At 51.1% G+C, this 8,749-nt stretch overlaps 1 pseudogene across 1 annotated transcript in view; it reads left to right on the top strand.

Moving 5' to 3' along the window:
- Positions 1–6,370, top strand: part of LOC308163929 — a 13,579-nt pseudogene extending 7,209 nt beyond the window's left edge. Inside the window, exons 4-6 of the transcript in view lie at positions 3,330–4,108; positions 4,142–4,409; positions 6,321–6,370. The product of the transcript in view is annotated as an uncharacterized misc_RNA (transcript). The remainder of the gene's footprint in view (positions 1–3,329; positions 4,109–4,141; positions 4,410–6,320) is intronic.
- Positions 6,371–8,749: the final 2,379 nt, after the last annotated feature.

Raw genomic sequence — 8,749 nt, forward strand, 5'->3', positions numbered from 1 at the left:
GGAGCTTCCCGTGAACCACCCGGACCTGAGCCTACACACCTCGTCGTGGACCACGAAGAAGCCCCTTTCCCTTCGCGTTGCTACGTCACCCCCCCCCTTTTGTCTGCTGTTTCCTCGAAGCACATGCGAGCTCCAACAAGGCCTCAACGCGCTCCTTGCAGCGCCAGACTCTAAGCCTTTCCCAGGCTAGGTACTGTGAGTGAGTGGTTGAGTGTGTGTGTGGCCGGCGGGGAGGGAGTGTATATATCTGGGGATGTATACATCAGTTATGTAAATAAATGTGTTGTTCATATGGGATACCGTTACCGTGTGTTTAGTTGTTTGTATGCTAAGGCTAATGCTAATTCCAAGGCTAATGCTAATGCTAATTCCAATGCTAATGCTAATGCTAATTCCCATGCTAATGCTAACGATAGTAACTGCTAGTCTAACGGTTTGCTGGCGCCCCCTGCCTGTATCCTCCTACACTGCCTATTTAGCTCAGAGTTAGTTAGATAACCAGCCCCTTCCTAAAATCTACAGTCCTTTTAGCTACTCCCTGGTTACAATTTGGTCCTTCGAGCCGGATAGGTAGTGTAGTGATAGCATGGCTGAGCGCAGCCAACCAGACCAGACAGTTACCCCCCCTTCTCCGCCCCCTGAGCCAGAGCCACGACCACAGAGAGTCCCGCGGTTGCCTCCGAGGTTACAGGAGTATGAGCTTGAGCTCGAAAGCTCACTGAGTGGTAGCGAGGAGCGCACTCCACGGGATACAGTGGTCGGAGAGGCCGAGGTGTCCGCCGGCGCGCGGGTGGCTAGCACTGAGACAGCCCTCAAAGAGCACCAGCCTGAGGATGAGATGGCAGAACAGCAGGGTTTTGCCGTAGAAACGGAAGAGCAGGAAGGAGAGGCCCGGTCCGACAGCGCCTGCGGGCGGAAGAGGGAGGGCCTCAGCCTTAACGATCTGCCTCCCAGTACGGCGCGCTCGAGACCTAGCTCCTGCCGCTCAGTGGCTTCCTCCCGGTCCAGGGTTTCCGTGGGCAGTTCTGCCTCTGGGGCGGATAGCCTGCACTCCAGAGGGAGTAGTGCCGCGCTGTCCGAATGTATGCGCCAACAGGCCGAGATGGCGTTAGAGCGGGAACGCCTCCAGTTCGAGCGTGAACGAGAGAGGGAACGCATCCAGTTCGAGCGCGAGCGCCTCCAGATGGAGGTGGCGGAACGCGCGGCGGAGAGGCAGATGGAGGGGGCGGAACGCGCGGCGGAGAGACAGCGCCAGGAGGCGCTAGAACGTGAACGCTTCCAGATGAACGGAGCGGAACGCGCGGCGGAGAGACAGCGCCAGGAGGCGCTAGAACGTGAACGCTTCCAGATGGAGCGCGACCGCCTCCAGATGGAGAGAGAGCAACTGCACGCGGAGAAGATGGAGGAAGTGATGCAGACCATGCGCGACGTGTGCATCAGCAGAGCTCCGTCGGCCCGTAGCTCCAGAGCATCATCCGCACGGCCCTCTCGAGTGCCATCTCCTGAACCCCCCGCCGATGGCTCCATGACCCCCGCCATGACTGTCCAACTACAGGCCCAGCTGACCACCTTGAAGGAAGAGGACCAGGGACCCGACCGCTACGCGGCCCAGAGGGAGCCAGCGTCGCTGCCCGGGAGGGGAGCCATTCCCCAAGAGCGTAGCACACCCCTAGGTCCTCCAGTGGACCAAAAGGACACCCAGACCGTCACTCCAGCCCCGATCATCCACTACAGGATGTTTCCCCAGGTGGAGGGACCCAAGTTCCCCTTCTTCAAGGACGAGGACAGGAGCCAGTATGTGGAACTACGCATCTGCCTAGACACGCTCTTGGACGACTCCTGCTCAGAGTCCTACAAATATGCGATTCTCCTTCAGCATGTGAGGAACCCCAGAGCCCACAACATGGTTCTGGCCCATGCCTCCGCACCGACACCTTACACCAGAGCGCTCGCCGACTTGGATGCCCGCTACGGTCGTCCCTGGAACCACGCCCTTGCTGAACTGCAAGCCCTCGAACAGCAGGCCCCCATCAAGGATGACCGGGCGCTGGATGACTTCGCGCTCCGCGTGCACACCTTGGTTGGAATGCTGAAGACGCAGGGCCCAGCTGGCGCCAGCGAGATCAACAGCACCTCCAACGTAGAGCGGCTACTCCGCAAGATCCCACGCTTCCGGCAGGAGAGGTTCCGGCGACAGCAGCGCGTTCGTAACCCCGGGAAGTTGGGTCTGAGCATGGCTGCCTTCGCGGAGTTCCTACTGGAGGAAGTGCATGACACCAACGTAGACGCCATGGGTTACGCTGAGCCGAAGAAGGAGAGGGAGAAGGGAGACCGCTGGGACGGGCCGAGCTCGAACAGAGGACGCCCAGTAGGAGTGCTGCACACGGAGGAGGAGCCTCGGAGAGAGAGGAAAGCCCGACCTGAGGGAAAGGATTCCTCTCAACCCCCTCAAAAGGGACGGAGAGGTCCACCGCCATGTCCGTACTGCACCAGCGAGCACTGGTTCAATGAGTGCAGTGACTTCAACAACCTGAGTACCGAGGCCAAGCAGAGGTGGCTCGAGGAGAACAAGAGGTGCTGGAACTGTGGGCGCGACCATCTGGCTAAGAACTGCACCTTGAGGAGGAAGTGCAACCGCTGTGAGGAGGTCCACCTCAACATCCTACACGAGGTCTCCCTCGCCAGGTCCACGGAGGGCACCAGAAGCCCTAGGTCCGGTAGCGCACCGGAAGAGGCAACACCTGTCTACTACCTAGACCCAGCCCGGAGCAGCGGCTCCAAGGTCCTACTGAAGGTGGTGAAGGTCCGACTTCACCACAACAACGCTGTGTATGACACGTACGCCGTTCTAGACGACGGGTCGGAACGGACCATCCTTCTCCAGGGGGCAGTGCGCCAGTTGGGGCTCCAAGGGACTGCGGAGAAGCTGACTCTGCGCACGATACGTCGCGACCTTAAAGAGGTCACCGGGGCGAGAATCAACTTCTCTATCTCCCCGGCGGGGCGGCCGTCGGACAGATATCGGCTTCGGAATGTCTTCACCGCAGACCAGCTAGTGCTCTCCCGCTACGACTACCCCCTGGAGAGATTACGTGCAAGATATTCCCACCTACGGCGAGTAGACCTACATCCGATAGAAGGAGCGGAGCCAACCCTTCTCATCGGCTCGGACAACGCTGAACTGATCGTGTCGCTCCGTCCTCCGCTGAGAGGACCACGCGGCTGCCCGATGGCTGTTAAGACTGCGCTTGGGTGGGCCCTCCAAGGCGCTACCGAGGGGAGAGATAGAGACGGGAGAGCTACGTCATCCCTCCATGTCCGAACCGAAGAAGCAAACCAACCAACCGGACCGCCTGGAGTGGAATCTATTGCTGCCAGTGCACCTGGAACAGTTAGTACCACAAATGGTTCACCACAGGATGACCAACCAAAGAAGAAGTCTCTGTGGACAGAGCATAAGTCTCTGGATGGGAAGACCTACTTCTACAACACAGAGACTAAACAGTCCTCAGGGGAGAAACCAGACGACCTGAAATCTCCTGCTGAGCAAATGTTGTCTAAGTGCCCGTGGAAGGAGTACAAGTCTGACACGGGAAAGCCTTACTACTACAACTCCCAGACTAAGGAGTCCCGGTGGACCAAGCCCAAAGAGCTGGAAGATCTTGAAGCGATGATCAAAGCGGAGGAGAATGGGACGGTAGAAGCTGCAGCTCCTGGCACCGCCCCCGTCCCCACTCTTCAGGTTGATCCTGCTGCTACCATGGCGACCATGATGGACATGGAGGCCATGGCGGCAACAGCTGTTGCCGAGGAACACCTGCAGGTGGCCATGCACCCTCACGTGGCCGAGGTCAGCATTGACGCACCCGTCAACTCCGTCGAGTACACGTCAGCCATGGAAGTCTCAGCCAGTATTGTAGACGCCTCCAAGGAGGAAAGGCCGGAGTTGGCGAAGAAAACGTAGAAGTGGAACCCAAAAGAGGAGGCCAAGCAGGCCTTCAAAGAGCTTCTGAAGGAGAAGGGTGTTTCATCCAACGCGTCATGGGAGCAAGCCATGAGAATGATCATCAACGACCCACGCTACAGCGCCCTGCCCAAGCTGAGTGAGAAGAAGCAAGCGTTTAAGGCCTACAAGGCTAAGAAGGAGAAGGAACAAGCCAAGCAGCTCAGGAAGAGGAACTGGGAGGCGCTGAAGAACATTCTGGACAACATGGCCAACGTCACCTACCGCACCACCTGGTCCGAGGCCCAGCAGTACCTGCTGGACAACCCCACCTTCGCTGAGTACGAGGAGCTGCAGAACATGGACAAGGAAGACGCTCTGATCTGCTTCGAGGAGCACATCCGCGCCCTGGAGAAGGAGGAGAAGCAGAAGACTCTGCTGAGGGAGAGAGACAACTTGTCCGAAGGTGCCGTGGTACTGGTGATCGACCAGTCCCTTCCACGCGCCGCCTGGCAGACAGGCAGAGTGACCAAGGTCCTGCCGGGTCCGGATGGAAGGGTGCGGACGGCCATCGTGGACGTTGGTGGTCGCACTTACACCCGACCTGTGGCACGCCTGATTGAGCTCCCTCAAATTACCAAGGACACTATCACCTCCTACCTCACGCTGCTAGAGCAGCCTAGCCAGTGTGCCTTCCTTAGTTAACTGAAACCGAGGGTTTCATGGGGCGGCTGTTATGAAGGCCCACAGTTTAGAGCCAGTTTAGTTTCCCCAAACCAGCCCTATTTTGCCCCTGTTATTTACTTTATTATTTTCTATACTATTCCTGTACGTTTATGAAGGTGTATGTATTGTTATTGTAATGTTTATGTATATGTTTGATGACGTAGTATATCCGGGGTGTGTCCGTGACCCGGATGCTAGGTTCGGTGGTGTATATATAGAGACGGAAGTGGTCTGTGAGTCAGTGTGTGAAGAGAATCAGAACGAGAGAGAGTAACGAGAGAGAAGTAACGAGAAGTCAATCTAAGATGGCGGATTCAGTAACACGCACACCGTGCTGGAGCTGAAGACCAAGAGTGATTATCGAGTTCAGAGCTGTGATAGCCCGTTTAGTTGTGTCCCCGTTAGACAGCCTTGCCAGCAGCCGGCTGTTAACGTTGGACCAAGCGAGACGCCAAACTGGACAGAACCGTCGCCTCCACGAGCGGACTGCGACCGAACGCTGACTCCATCGGAGCTTCCCGTGAACCACCCGGACCTGAGCCTACACACCTCGTCGTGGACCACGAAGAAGCCCCTTTCCCTTCGCGTTGCTACGTCACCCCCCCCCTTTTGTCTGCTGTTTCCTCGAAGCACATGCGAGCTCCAACAAGGCCTCAACGCGCTCCTTGCAGCGCCAGACTCTAAGCCTTTCCCAGGCTAGGTACTGTGAGTGAGTGGTTGAGTGTGTGTGTGGCCGGCGGGGAGGGAGTGTATATATCTGGGGATGTATACATCAGTTATGTAAATAAATGTGTTGTTCATATGGGATACCGTTACCGTGTGTTTAGTTGTTTGTATGCTAAGGCTAATGCTAATTCCAAGGCTAATGCTAATGCTAATTCCAATGCTAATGCTAATGCTAATTCCCATGCTAATGCTAACGATAGTAACTGCTAGTCTAACGGTTTGCTGGCGCCCCCTGCCTGTATCCTCCTACACTGCCTATTTAGCTCAGAGTTAGTTAGATAACCAGCCCCTTCCTAAAATCTACAGTCCTTTTAGCTACTCCCTGGTTACCACAATGATTACTTGAAGAAACCTTGTACATCTCCTCCACTGAACAGGGTTCTGCTATTCTTAGTGTGCAATGCTGCCCCCCCCCCCCCCCCCCCTCCTCCTCTATGAGTCTGCCCCCCACACCTCCTGATGTAACGGACCAAACGCCACTGTTTTCTTTGGCTTGTCCCTGACACTGTATCTGCTGACACACACACACACACACACACACACACACACACACACACACACACACAGAACCCACCATAGGAAACGCTGGCAAAGGAACGGAGGGCCAATTGGGACTTAGTTAACGGAAACACGGAAACACTTAGTTTCCTATTGCTGGCACCTCCAACCACTTCCCCATATAGGGCAACGCTGGGGCCGAGAACAACACTCTCCTTTTCTGTTTCTGCTGTTTCTGCTTTTCCTGGGTTATTTGTAGAGGGAGTGGGGATTTGCTTATTTTCCCTGATGCGCAGGGACTGGTGAACATAATATGTATTTTTTTCACCATAATGAAAACCAAGGGAATTAATTTTTTTATGTGCCTGTGCTGAACAGCTTTGAACTAGCCCGTATCTGAAACCTAAACATTTTCTTTTCCTTCCAGAATGCCTGACGTCCAACACCAGCGACAGTGAAAGCAGCTCAAGTGAGTGATCTTTACTTCCCGCTTCTTCTTGTTTTCTTTTTTCTTATCCCCCGCCCCCCCCCCCCCCCCACACACACACACACACACACACAGTTCACCTAAATGAAAAGCATGCTGCATGTCTTAAATCTGTTTCCAGGACTGTTTTTATTTGTGTCCTCTGTGGTGAGCTAGAGGAGGTTATTTGATACTACGTAGCTCAGTCCTCTTTCATGTGCTGTTGTGAAAAATGTTATCGCATGAAAAGAGTACATTAGAACATGCCTCTCTCTCTCCCACCACTAAAACCTACCACGTCTCCTAATTATGGGATTAATATGGTTAAGACCCATACCTTAGACCAGGGGTTCGCAAACGTATTACTCAAAGGTCCGCATCTGATTTTTATTCAAGGTCAGAGGTCCAGAACAACTGGTGATAACAAAATAACATTTAATCAGCTCACTTATAACTTTTAAGCAACATACAGTCAAGATAGTCAAAATACATTCGAGCCTAGTGGGATTGTTTACCTGCAATAATTAGCTTGAACCTCGGCACAAAAGGTGTGATTGCCAGACGAAGACACTGATCCAAATGTTCATTGGTCAAGCTGCTGCAAATTTGCTGCTGTAACCATCTTTGTCCAGAAGATCATGATGGCTTCATAAATGTCCTCTCCTCTAGTGTGGCTATGGAGTGGGTCAGACTCAGGCCCAGTAAGCCTTCACAGAATTCCCCCTTGACCTTGCTTTAATAGGCCTATCTGACACAGACACATATAGCTGGGCTTTGTCAGTGCTGTCTATTGACTCATCCACAGCAAGTGAAATGCACTGTGTGTTCTTGATATCACCAGTTAACTGCTTTACTAGGTCATCCACAACTAACTCTGTTCTCCTGGTCGACGTGCAGTTGGATAATGGTATTTGCTTGAGTTTCTCTGATATCTCCTGTTTCTCCTTTCCCTCAAACATAGCCCCAACTATCCCATCCAAACACTCCTTAACTACCTCTGCATCAGAGAAGGGCTTTTTGTTCTTGCCCAGCACCTCATTGGTGACGGAATGTTCAGCGAAGAGCAAGATTAGAGTATTATATAAAAATCGCAATATTTCAAAAGACAATAAAATCATGCATTCAGTAGATTTCAATTTAAAATCAATAGGCTAATAGACAATACACAACACATAGACAATAAACATAAAATATACTGTTATATATAAAAGTTAGGTAGGCTAATAAAAATGATCTAATAAAAATGATCAATCATTTCAATCATATGATGTATTACAGCCTGTGAGCTGCCTGGTTTGCCAACGGTGAACTACAGCTCTGCTAATCATTGTCTTAACCGTTTAGAGAAAACTAATACAAACTAAGAGGGGGTGTCTGCAAGTTAAAGTGCATACATATAAGAATACCACATTTACGTAAGTGGGCAATTACATATAAATATCCGATTTGTAATACAAACACGGCTCAGACAGTTAGTCCATATGTATTCTTAGAACCACATTTACATTAGTTGTAGATATTGTGTGTTAGAGAAAATAAGACACATTCTGTATCTGCGATTTAGGAGCTGATTCTCCGGTGTAAGGTTAATGCGTGAACTCGACAGCAACAACACACAACACCTTCTCTAGCGGTTAACGTCGCCATGACAACAACATCAACGATAGGGAAATAAGCCACATTAAAACCACATGCATATAGGGACAGGATCGCTGTGAATGATCTCCAGCTACAGTGTATATTCAACGTCACTTAATCAACTGAAGAACTACAAATCCCAGATGACAGGGAGATGACGTATGACTGCTCTGATAAATCAACTCCTATTTCATTAATTTTCTCTATATAACGACGTCGATCATTGATCGGCAATGACACTATATAATAGTTTGCCTAACTGGCCATCGGATTTGGGCTCCTAATATCTAAAAAGCACTACGGTTTTCTTATTGTATCGGATTAAAGTAGCGAAGACCAGAAATTCCCATTGTAGTCCAGTCAATCTGTGGTTTAACCCAGGGGAAATTGCAATAGTAATCATTCAAGTTTTTTTGTGATCCCTAGGGACAACCAAATAACATATTAAAAGTCTTAGTCTTAATATTTATTGGATCAAGGTAAATTCAGGGGTCGAAAATGTGGGTTTTTGTGCCAGGCGCAACACAGCCAGTTAATAGGATAAAAAAATTAACTAATAGATATCACCATGAAACTTGCCCAGTTAATCACTTACATTAAGACTACTATTTTTTGTATTACAAGTTTTCTGAAATATTATGTTTAAATATGCAAATTAGGCATTATCTAATGAAATATGTGCTAATTTGCATAACATTCAAGATCAGAAATCTGAACATTGGATAAAGCCAGGTTAAAAATTCTTGTTTCAT

Source organism: Nansenia antarctica (genome assembly GCF_963989245.1).
Source record: "Nansenia antarctica genome assembly, chromosome: 8".
Classification (NCBI taxonomy): Eukaryota; Metazoa; Chordata; class Actinopteri; order Argentiniformes; family Microstomatidae; genus Nansenia; species Nansenia antarctica.